Raw genomic sequence first — 19,836 nt, 5'->3', positions numbered from 1 at the left:
AAATTATACAGGTGGAAAACTGAGTAGTGGTTATCAGGGGCTCAGGGTTGTGGGAGAGAGTGTGTGGGTAGCATGAGAAGGATATTTGTGGTGATAGAACAATTCTGTATCTTACTTGTGGTGGTAGTCAGACAAACTTACACATTTGAGAAAATGGCATAGAAATATGCAAGCACATTTTACCAAAGCTAATTTCCTGGTTTTCATAAAGTATTAAAGTTATGTAAAATGTAACTATTAGGGTAACGGGTGAAGGGTACCTGCAACCTCTATGTACTATTTGGCAAGTTCCTGTGTATCTATTAATTATTTCAAAAAATAAAAAAGGACCATTATTATTACCAAATAATCATGGTCTTTTAATCACTTGAAACTTTTGCCTGTGAATTTAATTTTTAACTTAAGATACATTTTAAAAATATTCTGTCATATATTAGAGATACCAAATAAACCCAAATTTGAAGTCTTGAAGTCTGTCTTTCATAAAATATGTCTTTTGTGTTCAGTCACCTCCCTGCATATTATATTTTAGTAACAAATTAAAAATTTCAAAATGTAAAGGTAAGAATCAGAATTCAAGAAAACTGATTCTAATAAATGCACCAGCCAAAATGATGTAGGAAGTGCCAGGGTGAGAAGGAAGAAAAGAATTGTAGCAGTTTCTTGGATTTTTACTGAGGTTTTCCGTGTAGACTTCTAAAAACTTCCTTTATGTCTTACTCAGTTAAAAAGGGTGATGGCAATATATCTTCTGTTTTAAAACCCCTAAATAAACTGAGGATTTAAAATGATGACTGCAATATTATATTTTCTACAGGGATTATAACTGAAACAGCATGGGGCTTAGACCAGCAGAACCGTGTTCAACTCTGGCTGTTGCTCCACCGGTTACAAAAAAGTGATATGTTAAAAGCCACTTGGAAGTGGACTGAATCAAGAGAGAAAAAAAATATATCGGAGTCAGAGGTATAGTAAAATCCTTGTTTATGGAAAACAAGGATGAAAAAATTGTATGAAAATCCACAGCATCTGCTGGAATTGGCAAATGCATGGCCATTGTAATTCAGATGAAAGCAACTTGAGTTTAGTGGTGGTCATAGTTGATGAATAAATGAAACATGAAAAAGTGGAAAATATCACATGACATCATTCTCAGGATTACAGATCCCAAGGAAAGGAGAGAGGTGGGCAGTAGATAGAAAAAGATATATAGAGTGAGAGAGATCTTACGAATGGAGGAGAAAGGATTATGGGGAGAGTATAAAGATAGCCATGGGGGATAGTTAGTGGATCAAGGTTCCTGAAGTGGCTGGAAGGGATGGAATTCAGAGCAAAGAGAAAATGTTTACCCTGGCACTAGAGGGGTCCCTCTTCTACTGAGAGGAGAGAAAATCGTAGGGATGGCGTTTTGATTAGTAGTTGCTTCCTCCATCATTTACTCCAGCTAACTCAGCCCTTAACAGTCTTTCTCCCTAATTGTCAGTTTCTATTAGCAATTCTTGTATCATTAAGATTCTTTTTGAGTGGGTTTTTGAAACTTAAATCTGCTTTCTCTTCAGAGATATTAAAATAAATAATCTTTTTACTTTTTGAAAGAAATTGTTAATAATCTCAGTTACTATTTCCAGGTAGTATTCTCACAGATAAAATAAATTCTAAAAAAATATTAGTAAGTAAATAGAAATGTAACACACTCATTTCAGGTAAAAGATACAATAAAAGATTCCTCAGTAGGGATAACTATGACATAGTAATAACATTTTATCTCCCTGAAGGAAGGAGCTGAACAAATTCAATGTAATTTAATCTAGGGTAATGGGTTAAGTACCATTCAGTTCAAAAATATGTAATATTTACAAAAGACAATATGAGATAAGAATTTAGAAGATTGTCAGCCAACATATAATATGCTTTCAAAATAATCTATCAATAAAACAAATTATCAAGATACACTCAGTGTCTTTAAGATTCATCTATTTCTATTGTTAAAATATGGAGGACATTTCTTGCTTTTCCCTTTGGAGAATCTATTCTCCTCTCTCCCAGAAAGAGCATCCTGATTTTCCTTAGAGAACTACTCCTCTTCATTCTTTTCTCCTATGACTTAGGTGAGTCTGGCCACATACTCAGCTTCTGCCAACATGCCTCAGATTGGCTAAAATAATTACAGTGATGCTCAATCCCAGGATTTTTTCTGGAACTATTGGAAAAGAGATCTTCTGTTCTGTTGGCATTGTAAAGCCAGTAAAATATAAGCCTGGAGGTGCTGTGACTGTCTTATTTCTATAAAGATAACAAAGGCTTGATAATAAAGCTAACAGAAGAAAACAGCTGAGAATATGGAGAAAAACTGAGCATTTATGACACTGTGTGAGACTCTGAACCCCTGGCCTGTTCAGATATGAGTCAAATACTTTTTCTTTATTAACAGAAGATAGTTTGAGTGGATTGCTGATATTGTAACCTAAAAAAATCCTATTTAATACTCTTGAAAGTGAATATTCATGACATTTAGGGAATTAATATTGACTAACTATGTTCAGGAATCCATATACTTCTGAATTCTCAGTAAATATGATATATCTGTGAAAAACTGATGCTTCTTATCACCAAAAATTACCGTAACATATTGATATGGATAGTACAAAATGGTCTTCTTATAATCAACCAAGTATTATTTTGTTGTAATGATACTATATTAGTAACTCAAAGTTCAAAGTTACCATCATTAATTTATAATTATAGAACTAAGGATAAGAATGAGTAGATACTGGAGTACAAAAGTATCTGAAGGATTAGTGACTTACTCCTGTACAGTGCTATAAGCTTCTCAGAAATGGGGGCATTACAAATACAACTTGGAGTTACAATTTGATGGAAGACAATATACCAATAGATATTATTCCTTAATAAGTTGCAAACTAATTAAAATATTAAGGAAGTCTGTGGCTTCACCTTAATTCAACATTTACTGAATGCTTCTATTATTCAAAACAAATGACTAGCTTTTATGAAAAAACAAACCACTTATGGATAAATTATTTTCCAAATAAAAGTTGAGTGTGACTCAATATGAAGAACAAATAAAATCTGGGAAATTATTATTTACTAGGACACACTATTATGTGACCCTGAGCACAAAAAGCAAAAGCTAAAAGAGGAAATATTCTTTCTCAAATTAAAAACAACCAACATCTCAATGGGTGAGATAATCTTGCTAATGATACTTTTATGAGGACATTGAGTTTATTCACAATCTTAGTTTTCTGTGGTAACAGAATAGAATTATTGCATTCTTTCCTAAAGCTGTGAGTTGATTACATAGAATCGCAAAGACCCCCAAAAGCAGCTGAGCACCACCAGTATGGAATCCATCTGACCAAGAGGGCAGTATATCCACTAACAGACAAAAAAAAGTGCATGCTGACTACTTCACTGATGGTAAGGGGAATGGATGATACTTCTTTTTCTGCTGGATAGAATCCTGGAGAATAATAAGGATAAGCAACATAGGTGTTGCTGTAGGTTTAATGTGTGTGACCATAAATTTATCAAGCCTGGAGCCTTGCCCTGGCATGCTACAACTAATGCAAAGGTCTGAAAGTGCCCTGAAGAATGTTTCTCATTTGCTTTACAAGTGCAGACCCAAAGGGTATAGACTAGCTAACAAGTACCTGGGGAAAGACTTATTCACAAGGACCAAATGGCTCTAACTCATGGCTCAATTTACTTCTAATGTGGACATCTTTTTAGGAGAATGTATGATCTAGTCGTCGATGAAGTTCATGACAGGAAGGAATTTGGTTTCAATTTAAGAATAATGAAATGACATAATTTAGTCCTTTATGATGGTAATAATACTGCTTGATTCAGTCCTGGAAGGAGGTACAGGAAATTAAAAAATAAATAGCTAAGACCATTGCTAACTGCTTTATATGCCTGGTCTATTGACTTCCAAACTTTGTGAGATCGATACCATAACTGCATTGCATCACTGTATAAACTGGGGCACAGAGAGATTCTTTAACTAGCAAAGTCATCATGTCTGGTTATGTAGCAGAGTCACAGTTGGCTTTCTGGAAGTACAATCAGTGTGACTGAACTCAGAAAGAGCCCACTCCAGGGTTTAATGCTCTTTGGTTGCTGTCTTGAGATGCTTAATAACTGTATCTTTGACTTTATATTTTGTGAGTGAAGTCCAGTGCAACCATGGAGCATGAGCCAGGGGCTTGGAGCCTCAGCTCTTGTGTTGTCCTGCCTTCACTCGCTGTCCCCCAGTGCTTTGGACGCCAACAAATTGTCTATGCCTCTTTGATCAATGCCATGCTCTTCCCTGAGGGTCAGTGTTGGGCATGTACCCCATGGGTCTAGAGGGATGGGGGGAGGACAGTGGCTGTCTCTGCCTGGGACTGGATAGCCCACTCCTGTATTTAGCATATCCCGATGCAGAAGCTTTCCTGTCTGCCATGGGATGTGGCTGCCCATCCCTGGTGGGCACCTGGCATTTCATTTTGCACTGGACCCCGTGAATAATATATTCAGCCCTCAGTAGAGTTTAGATTCAAATCCAGTTCTGCCTAACAACAAGAACCTCTAGAATTGGAACCAAGGGTGCGTAGTTAAGAATTAATTTTCAAGACTTAGCATAGTATAGAAGAAAAGGCACTGAATTTTCGATCAAAACACCTGACTTGAATGAAAACATCTGATTCCAGATCTATCATTTACTTCTTGTAGCACCCTGGGCAAGAAACTAAATCTCTCTAGACCAGGAAATCTGTAAACATTCTGCAAAAGGTCAGAGAGTAAATATTTTTCAACTTTGCAGGCCATACAGTCTCTATTGCAACTACTCAATTCTATCATTACAGCACAAAAGTAGCCATAGACAAATGAGTATATAAAGAAAACCTTATTCATGGACACTGAAATTTGAATTTCCTATAATTTTTATGTGTCATGAAATATATTTTTGATTTTTAAAAACAATTTAAAAATATAAAAAAACATTTCTAGTCCCTGGGCTATCCAAAAATAGGTAGCATGATGGATTTGACCTACAGGCCATAGTTAGCAGACCCCTGGTCTAAAGCCATTATTTACTCATTCATTCATTGATCACTGTTCAGTGATATGTGCTTATCACTGTACTAGGCATTAGGCATCAAAAGACATGTTTTCATTTCTCAAAGAACCCAGATTCTCATGGAGGAGACACTTAAACAGTTATTATTCCATATAATAAATGCACACTGTAATCTGTACAAAGTGATAGAGTAGTATGGAGGAAGGTGAGATTGGGGGGATAAGGATGATGATAACGTGTTATTAGTTACTATTATTGTCATGAAGAGTAACAGAAATAACTACTAAGAAGGTTAAATATGAGAATAGAGGGACTTCCCTGGTGGCGCAGTGGTTAAGAATCCGCCTGCCAATGAAGGGGACACGGGTTTGATCCCTGGTCCCGGAAGATCCCACATGCCACGGAGCAACTAAGCCCGAGAGCTATTGCTACTGAGCCTGGGCTCTAGAGCTCACGAGCCACAACTACTGAAGCCCGCGCGCTCTAGGGCCCACGTGCGGCAACTACTGAGCCCATGTGCTGCAACTATGAAGCCCGCGGGCCTAGAGCCCGTGCACTGCAAGAAGAGAAGCCACTGCAATGAGAAGCCAGTGCACTGCAACAAAGAGTAGCCCCCGCTCACCACAACTAGAGAAAGCCGGCACACAGGAATGAAGGCCCAAGGAAGAAAGAGAGAGAGAGAGAAAGAAAGGAAGGAAGGAAGGAAATTAAAATAAAAAGAAAATAAAAATTACTTTGTAAAGGCTAAAGAACTCTACAAATGTTAACAACTATTATTGTCTATTAATTTTCTCCAGAAATTTACCATTTATTAACCATAGATTCTCTACAAATAAAAAAAGTAACGACTCTAAGATAACATTGGCATAACACTATTCATTCTGGTATGGGATTTTTTAAATGAATTTTGAAAATCAAAGACATTTTAGCTAATGAAACATAACTCTCCCTGCCAAAACGCATGTCTGTGCAAGTGCACACACACACACATTCTCAAGTTGGTTATAAAATGGTTTTACTAATACTACAGAAAACTGCTTGAGCCTCTTAAGGGCACTCTTGTAAAGCAGCTTGATATGTTATTTAAATTTCCAACAACTCTATAAGCCATTGGAAGAAATTATTTAATTTTTTCTATTATTGTAATAAAGTCTGTGATTTACCAACATTAAAAATTTCCACTTACAATCTAAAATAGAAAAAAATAGTGTGTATTAAAGACTTGCTTTCGGTCTTCACAGAATGTTAAGAATATTGTACATTTGGAAAGATGTTCATTAAAAGTCATTTGCCCATAAGTCACTGAAATAATAAAATTCTACATATAGTTAAATATGCTTAATGCATCTCCACTGCTTGCTAGGAACAAGGCACAATGTTAGTCCTGGTATCCCTATCTAGTAGACACTATCAGTACCATTATTTCATAGATAAGAAAACAGACTTAGAAAAAGTAATTAACTTGCTGAGAGCATCACAGCTATTAAGTAGTGGAGATGGAATACAAACCTGGATCTGTATGATTTAGACCTTGAAGTTCATAAGCACCACCTCATGTTGATTTTCCCAGGCCTGAACGAACAAATGACAACAGACTAATCAGAAATATCTCAGCTTTGGAAAAAAGGGAAATGTCTTTCCTAAAAAAATATCTGATTTTAAGTCCCAAGTTGTTTTAATTTTTGATATGTGTGAATATATTCATGTATATATTAGAATTTGTGTATATGTGTGTGTGTATATATATATATATATATATATACACATACATTCATATGTATTTTGCATATCTTATGTGTATGTATACATCCATCCATACACACACACACACACACACACACACACACACACACACAACATCTTACAATTCTAATTTAGAAATGCAATCACATATCACATGTACTTTATGGATTAGAGGAATCCTAATTTGGGTTTTATATTCAAATATATCATCTCTGTCCCAGAAATACAACCATCGAATTGGGAACATGACTATCAGATAATTTATAACAGTTAGGATACTCATTCTACTAAGTAGTTTCTTGCTATACATAAAATATTCTCCTGAGTAGCCAGTCTATATGTTTTTCAAAATAGAACAAATTAACTTTCCTTTAAAATGACTCAGAATTTAACAAGTAAGCTCTGATTCCTAAGTTACTTGTTAAAATGCAAATAGATGCTTTTTTCAGAGTAAAAAGTTAAGAATTTGTGTAAAAGTCCAAGTTGTATAAAAATAAAAAGAAGACTTTAAAGACAGTGCTTTATAAGGTGCAGGGGTCATCAGAGTTGCTTGTTGAAATACTGTTTCCCTGATCCCAGATCAGAGATTCTGATCCAGTAGATGAGGAATGAGGCCAAGATATATGCATTTTTTAAAAAACAGGTAGATGAGGTTATTTTCATATAGCAGGCTTAGGGACAACACTAGGGAAATGACTTTAAGAGGAAAACAGTTAAGGCTTTTATTTTTAATTTTTCCCTAGTTCTAGTTTGGGAACATTCTAGACACTTAAGAGAGGCAAAAGCCTATTTGCTCTATATGCCTTTATTTAAAAACAACTCTCAAAGGAAGCAAAGCCTGCCAATGGAAATAGTGGCAATTTTCCAAGCAGTTTAGGGCCAGAATAAAGAACACTGCAGACAAAGACCAACTGACTGCTACCCTTTGCAGCTTAAAAAGTCTAAACAAGATGCAAAATCTCTCATACGTGGCCCTTCCTTGACAGCTGAAGAAAAGGCGTTGTTGATCAGGCCCTCACATACTAAATAAAAACCTTCAGGTAAGGAAATGGTAATTTTAAGACACAAACCCTGGTACACCAGTTGGAAGTTTACCAGTTTGAAGACTGAAACAAACAAAACAAGAAACAAAGAAAACAAAAGCTTGCAAATATTTTCTATATTCATCCGCTATCCAGAAGGCTTTTCATTCCTGGGACTCTTGACAAAAGTGTCAATTATCTCAAATATAACTTTCAAACGTCATTATTTTGCTGCAATAGTAATTCTTGGTAATGTCAAATGTGAAACCCTGGGGCTGACAAAGATGTAGCTTGATTCTCTGAATGGGTCAAAGGCTTTTGCCTTTATTATGAATTCAGTTGCAAAAAATGCACTATGATGACATTTCTTACAAGAGTGTTGTAATGGCTTCTTCATATATATGAAGATATATATCTATGTATGCATGTGCATATGTATATATCATACATATTATACATATACATAATATATATATTGTTTCTATGCTCACATTCACTTCATGAAGGAAGTACTTTTATAAATTCACTTTGCCTTTCAAAATGCTTTTAAGACTCATGCAAGACATGGCATTTAGCTTCAGTTTATTCAATGTGAGTTTTCTTCTAGCCTCCAGGCAGCTGTCACTGTGTAGTGGTTAAGAGCACAGGCTTGTGATATTACAGAGCCTGTAATCTTACTACCTGTGTGACCTTGGACAAGTCACTTAACCTCCCCAATTCTCAGTTTCTTTATAGGGATGACAATAGTACCCACTGTACTATTAGTAATAATAACAGTGCATGGGGATGGTTTTAGTACCTTCTTTATGTGGTTGTGAAGATAACAATAATACATTGTTTAAGTATAATTTTCAAAAAGTTAACAATATGACTCTTACACAAATATAAAATAAACATGTATCAAAGGTTTTATTCAGCTCGTTAGTTAATGAATAAACTAATCAGATGGCAAGGCTAATTCACAGGATTTTGAGGATCTGGGTATCTATAGGCATTTTGAAACATTATTAGTATAAGATTTCTAGGTAAGATACAAAACTGATTAATGTCCTGTGGGATACCAATCCATAACAGTTGGATTTATTTTTCTCCTGGATAGAAATTATTTCGATCTGTGTTAGAAAAGAAATCTACAAGTTAACAGGTAACTTCACGAAGTCTGGACTATTCATCAATAGCAAATAGTGAATTTAACAAAGCACATTCTCTAGATTATTAAATAATTTGGAATGGGCAGGTTAGATATTAAAAGCACTCACCCTTGCCTTGTTAACATATCTTAAATAATTTTTCTTAATACATTTAATGTACAAGGACTCTATGAAAATTAGTTACTAATATTTTTATCACCATTATATATTTTGTAGGTCAAAATGTTTTGTTCACCCAATTATGTTATCACTTTTCTGTATCATAATGCTTGTCCATCATATTAGTAAATTCTTTTCATATATATAAGAACATCTAAAGAGTTTTTTAGACTATACTGAGATCACACACTGCTCTTACTACTAGCAGGAACCAGAAGGATATCTATGGATTTATAGCAAATATTGATTAATTAATTGATCATTTTCTCATTCAACCACTACTGATTGAATGTCAGACTCTGAGAATACTGCACTGAATAGGATACAGTCCTTTCTTTCATGGAACTGTATCTAATAGTTATTTATATGTTATATTTATTTAAAACTCACTTCTATTTCAAATGTCAATATATATGCCATTAGCATTGATTCAAAAAGGAAACCACAGCAAAGCATTTTTGTTAAGTGATACCAACCGTCACCCAGGAACTTCTTTACACAAATTATCTGGAGCAAGCCCATCCAGTTGCAGCTCTTCTACTTCTGTACATTCATTTTTTTAAACATCCAAAATATTTTTCTGTATTTTTAGGTAACCAAGATTCGGTGAGATGTCACTAAATACACATTAAACAGATATTCTTAAATCTATTTTGCTGACACTAATTTCAAGACATTTATTTATTCTATCAATAAAAGAATATTTTCTATAAAGTGAAGAAGAGAAATCATGAGAAATTAATATTTTTATGATGATAAACCAGAGCATAAAATGAGCTAGTGAGTAATAAAATTGTATCATTGTAATACATATCATTTATGTTATGACCAACAGTATTCCTGTTCTAAAAATACACTTATGTGCATATGCTGATGGACTCATTGATATTCTTCATACTGCACTTCATTGAGTCAATACCCATGGGTATTTTTCATTATCTAAAAACCCATACATATAGATGAACTTACACACAATGAATGGATTTTACTTTATGCTGTGGTTCTGAGGAAAACTGTTTTACCTTTTCCCCCAAAATGATATATACAAAGATGTACATTTTTACATATAACTTCAAAGGGCTCACAAACCCTCTAGGATTGTATTCTAGAGTAAAAAATATACTATGGAAGACTTATGTCTACATTAAAAATTTGAATGCCCAGCGAGAAAACGGGTTTTTATGCTCTGCCTAACTATTTTCAAAATGAAAAATTCGTTTGCAAATTTAATAATGGGACTCTATTTTGTAAATAAGACTAAAGGTCAAGTTTGCTTAAATTAGGGGAATACAATTGTATATGTCAGACTAAAGACTATTTCGGGGTTAAAAATTTCAAACAAGGAATAGTGGTTAGTCATTTCATTGAGATCATATTTACACTTCTATTGCCAAAACTAATTATTGGTTTTAACTGAGGATATAAGTAATCTCCTAAGTATTTATAAATTGTATACACTTTTGATTAAACAATGAGGTCTCCAGCATTATTTTTACAAACAATTTAAATAAATGATTATTTCTCCAAAGGAGGACCTGTATATTACCTCCATAAGAAAAACAGTGTGCCTTGCGTGAGTGGCTCATTTATGTGGAGCAACAAACAGTGGTAATTACACACTTAGTTAATAGAAGGCAAGTGTGCAAACCTAGATGCAGCACTTCTCTGTCCCACTCAAGCCAGTGTGGAAGTGGGGATGTAATCAGGAGATCCCTAAGGAAACAGGAAGTCCCAAGAGAATAATGGTAAGGGGTACAATTGTAAGGGCACGTCCTCCTTCTCAGGAATGGAGGATTTTGCCCTGGGCCAACTTTGGAGGATTTAGATTTTAAGCTTATTAAGAAAGGTGACAATTTCTTTTGGCACATCCAACATATCATATGCTTCACTTGACAATTTCAATGCTGCATTTCAGATTCTTCATGTTATATACAAATATAGAATGTTACTTAGCCTCAAAAAATAATGCGTGAAAAATGAATCCTTTTAGAAATAGTGAATAATTTTCATGAAGTCACCCAACCAAAATATCAGCGTTTGGAGACAAAACTGAAGGAAGAAGGAAGTGTTGATGAGGCTGTAAAGGAACCCACTTGTTGCTGCTGCTGTGTATGCTCTACTGTACTGGCAGGTTGCATGGTGAACCTTTTCAAATGGAGAGGCAGAATGAAAGACAGCAGCAGGACAGATCTTACTGACTTTTTATTTATTTATTTTTTGCATGCTGATTTTGACAACAAATAAAAACCATTATTTGTCCACCTTTGAAATGGGACCACATCTGCAAACGGTTTTCCGTTGATGAGCAGCACTTGAAAAATCCAGAATGGAAACTGAGAGTTTGTTTGCTTGTTTGTTTGTTTTTGTTGCTTGGGAAGAAATGGATTTGATAAAATATGAAGTAATTATTTTCACTGTTTGATCCAGAAAGTTGAATCAAAGTATTAATCTATATTTTCAAATGAAAATCTACACACTCAAAATGTTTTGTATTTAGTTCTCAGAAAGTCTATGTCTGTTATAAAGCCAAAATGAAGATTTATTTAATTTTAAATTTTCAAGCATTAGATATGAATTTTGTGGTTGATTCAAGTCCTTTGGTCTTTGATTTCACTCTATTTCCCTTGCTCTCTACTTAGTGTCTAATTTACTGCTGATCGGCCCCTCCTCCATGGGGGAGGTGTGAAATAAAAAAAGATAGAATCTACACAAATTAATTCTCAGTTCTGAGCAATATTAAGAAGCTCACTGGGAACAAAGGTTTACTATGCTCTTTTAAAATAAAAATTTGGATTATCTGTAGATTTCAACTTTCCATTACCATTGTTACAGATAATTGAGTTGTATTTATACTTAAACTGAATTTGTTATAAAATTCCTTTTAAAGTAACGAAAAGGCCTAAAAATATTCTTATCTTTCCCTAGACATGAGACTAATATTTTTTAATGCTTAACTAATCGAACTTAAATGACACTCTCAGCTCATGTTATGTCAGAGAGTACAAGTTCCCCACTTTGTCAGTTATTTTACAAAGTAGGTTTTTAAAATTCTCATGTACAAACTGAAGAATGCAGAGACATATGACAACCTACTGGATTTCTTAAGAGATGAGACAGAATTTACAGAAGGATCTGAAAATAATATAATACTATGAAACATCACAAATATGGGAAGAGACAGTACAGTTACCTTCCCATTCCCATTCCCAGGTGGCATTATAGAAATCTTCGTAACTTCTGGTCTAGATCTACGGCAGAGTAGGCTTAATGGCTAGATGTTAAATGCTCTCCTCTCTCTGACATTTACACCTCAGTGATGAAGAGTCTGTGCAGGAAACTGCAGAAGTTCATTAAGTTACCTTAGGAGAGAGGGATATAGATCCTGGGAATGTGTGGTCCCTTTTGGCATGGCTGTCCTGAAGTTAAATATGGTACAAAAACTGGATGCCAGATATTCCTACATCTCCTCCTCATTCTTTTCCAAATAAGGTGTTTCTCTCAGGGCTATCATGGTAGGGATGTATTTTTTGGCACCGAAGTGCAATATGAAAGAACTTTGGGAGTAAAAGGTGAGTGTTTGTTTTGAAGGTTGTTGAAATTATGCTTCATTGCTTTCCAATTTAGTTATTTAATAAACTGACTGAAATATGATTAATTTTTCTAAGTTTTTTTAAAACAGGGCTTTGAAATTTCTCAGCTTTCAAATCTCAATTGCAGAATGTTATTTTCATGCAAATGAGAAGCACACATATTGGAGTACTAGTTTAGGTTTTAAAATCTTGGTGTTCAGAGTTATATGAAAATAGTGTTTGTGCAAAAATCATATTTGTTTATGATATAGAATACAAAATGTAGCATGGTTTGACAAAGAAAATCTAGGAAAAGAAAATTCTTTAAATAGGTAAGGGCAATAGAAATAATGATAGAAACACCTTCTATTATCTATTAATTAGCTATGGACCTTCAAGCACATTCTAGGAGCTGTGGTACTATCTTTCCCTAGGCATGAGACTAACATTTTTTAATGCTTAACTAATCAAACTTAAATGACACTCTCAGCTCATGTTATGTCAGAGAGTACAAGTTCATCCGTTCAAGGAATGTATATGATAGTGGGTAAGAGAAATAGTATACAAATAGTACCAATATGACAGGATATATGCTTAGAAAGACATATCAAAGTGCAATGGGAACACTAAGCCAGGAAAAACTGACTTCCTGAGATGAGGCAAAGGTTGACTAAGCAGCTAAAAAGTATAAGTGTCAGAGCGGAGTTTGTAAAAATATACAAGGATAGAGTACACAAGGCTAAGAAATCTATAATTTTGCGTGTAACCTAGGGACAGTCATTGATACATATTAAAATAAGAAAATAATAGGAAGGGAAATAGTTTCCAGCTATTCTAGAATGAGGATTTGCAGAAGTATAAAAACAGGTTCCCTGATACAGAACAGTCTCATTCAGGTTCCCTTATTCTGGCTGAGGGAAATAAAGAAATCCTTGCTACCCAAAAGATATCAGTACAAGAGGGCCGAGAAGGCATGCAGGGTTTCTGCAGGTGTGTTGTGGGTAGCATATGATGATGCCTAGAAGTGGTAGGAGAATGCAAGATAAGAACTAACATATGGTGACATTCCAGCACATGCCAGGAAATATCTTTTAGCATACATAATCTTATTTCATTTTCACAACAACCCTATAAAGTATGAATTATTTATTAACTCAAAGTTAAATATGGTTAAACTAAGTTCCAAAGAGGTGAATTTGCCCAAGATAATAGCAGTGGTGGAAGAAGAGACAGAATCTGAAACCCTGCCTGTCTGGTATCACAATTTATACTCTTTTTGTAGAATCTCATACCTCAAGTAGCATTTCTGCAATTGAGTGTATAGCAACAGGATGACCAACCATTACCAAATCCTAGTGCCTTTCAGGACATGATTCTGAGCTGACCCCTCTCTGGTTTTATGAGGAAGGGGTGGTGCAGTCAGAAGCTAGGTCAATACAACTCCGTGAGGCTCGAATGGGTTAATCTTTCAAAGAGGTCACAGTACTAGAGAAAAGGGAATAGATGTCAGAGATATTTTATAAGCAGAACTGAGAGGCTATGGTGACCCATTTGATATATGAAGTGAAGGGGAGCTGAGCATTAAGGAATGACTCTTCTGGCTTGGGTGTCTGGATGAAAGAACGTCCAATCAACCAACATATAAAATACGGGAGGAGGTACAAGCTCTATGATTAGGAGATCAAATTTGGCCTGAAAACAAGAGACATACTTTAGTAATTATTCAAATAAATTCAGAAGAGAGAAATAAGGGATTTTGCAACAGCACATTTCTTATATTTCCTGGTAATTAACTTATTGCAGACCCAGGCAAATGAACACTATGGTGGACTATAAAATTCATTATCAGTCAGGTCAGGACAACTCTGAAGATTATTATTTGAGATCACTTAAATATAGCAAATACAAGTTTAAGATTTGAAACAGACACTCCTTTTATGGTGAGAGATATGCAAATCACACTGGAAAGTTCATTGTTCATTTATTATGCTATAGTCTGAAAAGTTGTTAGGGCAAATAAAACATTATGAAGAGTAGGGAAACAGATTTGTTACCATGACATATTTTTATCTGCTTTGGCTATTGCATAATTTGGAATGATTTGGCATAATAATATTTCTTATGATCACTACCTTCAAGTCTGAACATTATTTTTGACTATGGGAGGAAAGACAAAATATGTTCCTAAATATAAAAATTCAGGAGATAGGGAAGGATGGTTGGAGAGGTGGATAGTTCAAATAAAAACAAAAAACTTTTCCTTGCCTTGTTTTGAGAACTTTCATTCTTATAGAATTATATTGAGTTGAAAATAGGTACAATTTATTTCTTTGAATCAATATGACATTTTTGGCTCTCTGTATTCAAAAGAAAGGCAAGAATGTGTTTCATAAGTGAAGAATGTGTTTATGAAAGCACACCTAACACACTGATGGTCATGTGCAGCTGTCAATCTGATTCCCATAATTCCAAGCCTGTTTCTACTGATGGATTTATACTATGGCTATGATTTAATCGTTCACAAGTACTATTGAGTGTCTACAATGTGCCAGGTAGCATTCTAGGTACGGAACTGGGATTAAAACTGAAAAAAAGTCCTTCTCTAATAAGGGAGAGAGACAATAAATAGATCAACAGATAAATATAATTTCCAGGAGGCGTTTGTGCTATGAAGAGTGATAAATGAAAAGGCCTGTTTTACATAAATGAGCTTGAAATAGTGGCCAGGAATCCAATCATGTCGCATTTTACAGGGCACGATAAGGGATATACGTTAGAGTAGAACCAATAGGACTGGCTGATGGATCGGATGGGGGTGAGAGGGAAAAAAAGGGGTCAAGAATGACACAGTTTTGGCCTTAAGCAACCAGGGGTTTATGGTACTATAAGAAAAATAGGGAAGACCTAGGGAGGAACAAGCTTAGATGGAACATATGAAGATGATAGATAGACAGATGGATGGATGTAGATTAGACATTCAAAGGAAGATGTGGCAGAGCTATTTGAGATCTAAGTCTAGGTCATGGGGAATTCAGCCCTGGGACTATAAATCTGGAAAACTGTATGTAAATTTTTTAAAGCCATAGGAATAGTTGAGACAACCTGAGAATGGATAGTAAAGCAAAAAGAGCTGAAGAGAGACTCCTAGAGCATTAAGTCCTGAAAAAGAGGATGAGCTGCAAGGGACACTGTGAATAGACCAGAGGGTCTTGAATCACAATACCTCTGCTCTCTATGTCACTTCTAACTCAAACTGGCAACCCACTACAGATTATAAACTGTTGATATTCTCTATCATAACTGAGAATCAATGCACTGGGAAAACAAAAATCTTTTAAAAGATATATTATGGAGAATGGGGACCACTGAGATTGCTAAATCTAGAATTACAAATTAGCATAAACAAAAATATTTTTCACAGATGGTAACATTATGACTATCCATTTAACAAAAACAAATAGTTCAATTATTAAACAGATACTTCAAGTTGAGGTAGTGTAGCTTACATGATATAGTATGCCATGCTGTCTCTTCAAAAATATTAAAGTCCAAATACTTGGAAACACAATTATTTTATGGTTGCATTAATCTTTTAAATAATTTTTCTAGAAAAATTGAAACTTTATGAAACATTCTTTAACTCAGATAACTGTGTAAGGTTTGGAAGGTAAATATTATTATCACCATTTTGCTAATAAGCACACTGGGATTCAAAGAGGTTGATTAATTTGAATAATGCCATCCAGCTAGGAGCTAGCAGATATATGACCTGAACAAGGACATTATACCTCCTAATCCACCACTCTTCCAAGATCATTTATTAATGTAGTTTGTTTTCTTTTTTACACTTAGAATCAGAGGCACGTATGTTGGTTGCGCAGGTTGTGCGCTGCATGGGTAGCTATGAACAGTGCCCTCACACTAGGCAGTAAGCAGCCTGAGCGACACAAGCGGTGGCTGTGATTAAAATAATACTTTACTTTGACTATACTTCAAATAGCCTCAGAAACATTGTAAGATAAGAACTAAGACCAATTTGTCATTCCATCAGGGATAATTTTCATTTCTCCAAATAATAAAAAAGAAAAACTGGATTTGTCAAATGATGAAAATGATGAAGATTATCTGTTAAATCTAAAATTCTGCAGGTTTTCTTCCTGATATGATATTTTATGTCTATTTTTCATTTTCCAGAAACATTTATCTTAATTCACTTTATCCTTAATTCATGTTCACTCCCTCAAATGTTCCCTTAGCAACATTTCTAAGGTTCTACCCTGTCTTCTTCCAGCAGGTTCTTGGGCCTGTGCTTCCTTTCATCTTTAAACACTCCTGGCCATTAGCAAACCAATTAATCAATGGTGGTGGCCTTTCCTGGAAACAGTACTCATACTGATTTTCATCCCCGCCCCCCCACCATGTCACTACTGCTTTAGTTCCTTGATTTACCACATTATTTTCCCATTTTCTCCCTAATGCTCAACTTTTTTCTTCATCACTTAAATCTGAGAATTGTGAGACATTGAATTATTGGTTTTGATCACCACTCTGCCTCTTTATGTTCCTGCTCTTGTGAGAAGTTAGTGAAAGGCTCACAATCATTTTAATCTCACGCTCTATTCTTAGCCCCTCCTTCAAAAAAAGAGAGTGAAACAAATTATTTCTCTTCTATTCTTCCAAAATGTTTCCTGGCTCTGAGGTATTGATACAGCCATAGTCCCTCCTTCCTTCCTCTTCCCCACCAACAGCCACTTTTTAAAGTGAAACATCAGGTTTAGAAATCAAAGAAAATAAAAAGGCTTGTGTGTGTATGTGTGTAGATAAACTATAATAGCTGCGTTATCAGATGCATACCAAATGAAGATATTTGGCAAGTTATTTTTGTAATTAACATTTATCAATATCTACCAGACATTTAATTAGAGAATCAATTAGAGAACTGGAAGTAAATTTAATTCCAACACTTGGGACAGTGGTTTCACTGACCTGCTCCTTATGACATTATTTACTCTACACAGGGAAGCAAGACTAGTGTTATCAATAACTGAAAGGCAATCATGAATACTTTGGGATTTGAGGCTTATGGGAAGATTATTTCTAGCAGGTGTGGGACATCAAGTTACTAACATTTTAATATAGAATAAGCTAATGGAATTCCATACTTTGTGGGATTAAGGGTAGAACATCATAAGATTGCTGGCTATGTAGCCTGGGGTCAATTTCTCATGAAAAAAAGGAACCCATAACATTGGTCTTTCCTCTTTCATGGAGTTGATAAAAGGATCAAAAGAGATAATATACTTGAAAGTACTTTGAGAAATATAAATATTATATAAATGTAACTCATTATGAGTTCCTGTAATTCTTTATGATGGCTTTCAAGAAAATAACATAATGCAGAAAACTTGTGGATCTAACAATCCAAATAACATTTTTCACAGAATTTAATTTAAACAATATCTGTGCACCAAAAGCGTGTATCATTCATTACTTAGTATCTTTAGGCAGGAATAAAATGTTGAATAAAGCACTATTGGTATAAAATGTAAATACTACCAAAGGATTGGTTTATCCATTAGCAATTCTATTATTACTTGTCTAAATCATTTAGTTAGGAAATCAATGGACATTACCTTCAACTGAAAAATAATTGGTTTATTTGACACGTTCAAGGATGCTTACACTGACTTATTATTTAGTCATATTTAGTATCATCTGACAAAATTTAAATTTGATTTACCTGTTAATATTCAAATAGTCATGCAAAACTTTAAAAACATAATTAGGGTAATAAATATTACTACTGGGGTTAAATCTGAAAATCTTAGTCACTTAATTTTAGGCTCATTCCTTTCATTTCCTTTTGAGATAGAAAACTAGTAATATGAAAAACAAATTTATGAGACTGATTTTAACCAAGTGTACCACTATTAACTCTCAAATTTATTACTTAAAATTTACCTTTTGAATTTAAAGAATGTAAAAATATGATCATTTTATGAAGTGCTATTAAGTAGTGACTCTAAAACAACATATTAGTACATTTTCAAATATCTAATTGCATCTTTGATGGTATGTGGCCATTGCATTGCATATTTCTCAACATATTGGGGATGGCAGTATGCAACACATCCCATTCTCTGCATATGAGCATAAATCATACTAAAATGGTTTTTAATTCTAGGAAACTAGTGTTACTGAGATCTTTACTCATGTGTATTTCTTTTGCTTTTGTCTATAATATTTTAGGATTTAGACTTGCTCATTATTACTATTTTTCAAAGTTTGGGTTAAAGTATTTCTACTGCTCAAAAAGAAACTCAAACACATACATAAAAATGTAAAAAAGCAAAATATTAGAGACAAAAATTAAAATTATATATCAGTGCAATATCCTTGAAAACAGGGTTAATAAGTTTGAGTTAAACTGTTCATATTAAATATTTAATTTTTTCCTCATTTTACTAAAATCTATAGTTTGTCAATAGTAAGCATAAATTTCTGTTGAAATATTAACTAATATTGAATCATTTGGGAGAATTTATAAAATAGTAAAACATTTTGCTTCATACTAGCTAATACTCTTTTACTATCTTATATATTGGGTGGGCCAAAAGGTTTGTTTGGTTTTTTCCATAAGATGGCTCTAGTAGCACTTAGTTGTCTTTAACTTCATTTGAAACAATTTTGTTAGATTGTATGTGACAGCTGTCATATCAGCGTGCATTTAAAAAGACTTATCAAAATTGGTGAATTTTTGTGTAGCCATTTTAATATTGAAGATGGAAGAAAAAAAGCAACATTTTCAGCATATTATGCTTTATTCAAGAAAGGTAAAAATGCAACTGAAATGCAAAAAAAGATTTATGCAGTGTATGGAGAAGGTGCTGTGACTGATTGAATGTGTCAAAAGTGGTTTGCGAAATTTCGTGCTGGAGATTTCTCTCTGGATGATGCTCCACGGTAGGGTAGACCAGTTGAAGTCGATAGTAATCAAATCGAAACAACAAATGAGAACCATCAACATTATACCATGTGGGAGATAGCCAACATACTCAAAATACCTAAATCAAGTGTTGAAAATCATTTGCACCAGCTTGGTTATG

The 19,836-nt window shown here is 34.3% G+C and overlaps 1 protein-coding gene across 6 annotated transcripts in view; it reads right to left on the bottom strand.

The window, feature by feature from the left end:
• HTR1F (5-hydroxytryptamine receptor 1F) overlaps nt 1-19,836 on the bottom strand; it is a 279,529-nt gene that overhangs the window by 112,545 nt on the left and 147,148 nt on the right. The window contains exon 1 of one of the 6 annotated variants that reach the window (XM_082392443.1): nt 6,596-8,226. The exons of the other annotated variants lie outside the window; for them this stretch is intronic. The gene's annotated coding sequence lies outside the window, so the exon portion shown is untranslated. Of the gene's footprint in view, nt 1-6,595; nt 8,227-19,836 lie in introns of those variants that run through there. 6 annotated transcript variants of the gene reach the window in all.

The sequence above is a fragment of the Balaenoptera borealis genome (genome assembly GCF_965194805.1).
Source record: "Balaenoptera borealis genome assembly, chromosome: 5".
Classification (NCBI taxonomy): domain Eukaryota; kingdom Metazoa; phylum Chordata; class Mammalia; order Artiodactyla; family Balaenopteridae; genus Balaenoptera; species Balaenoptera borealis.
Note: the sequence above shows the minus strand (reverse complement) of the source record. Positions and strands in the feature narration are given on the sequence as shown.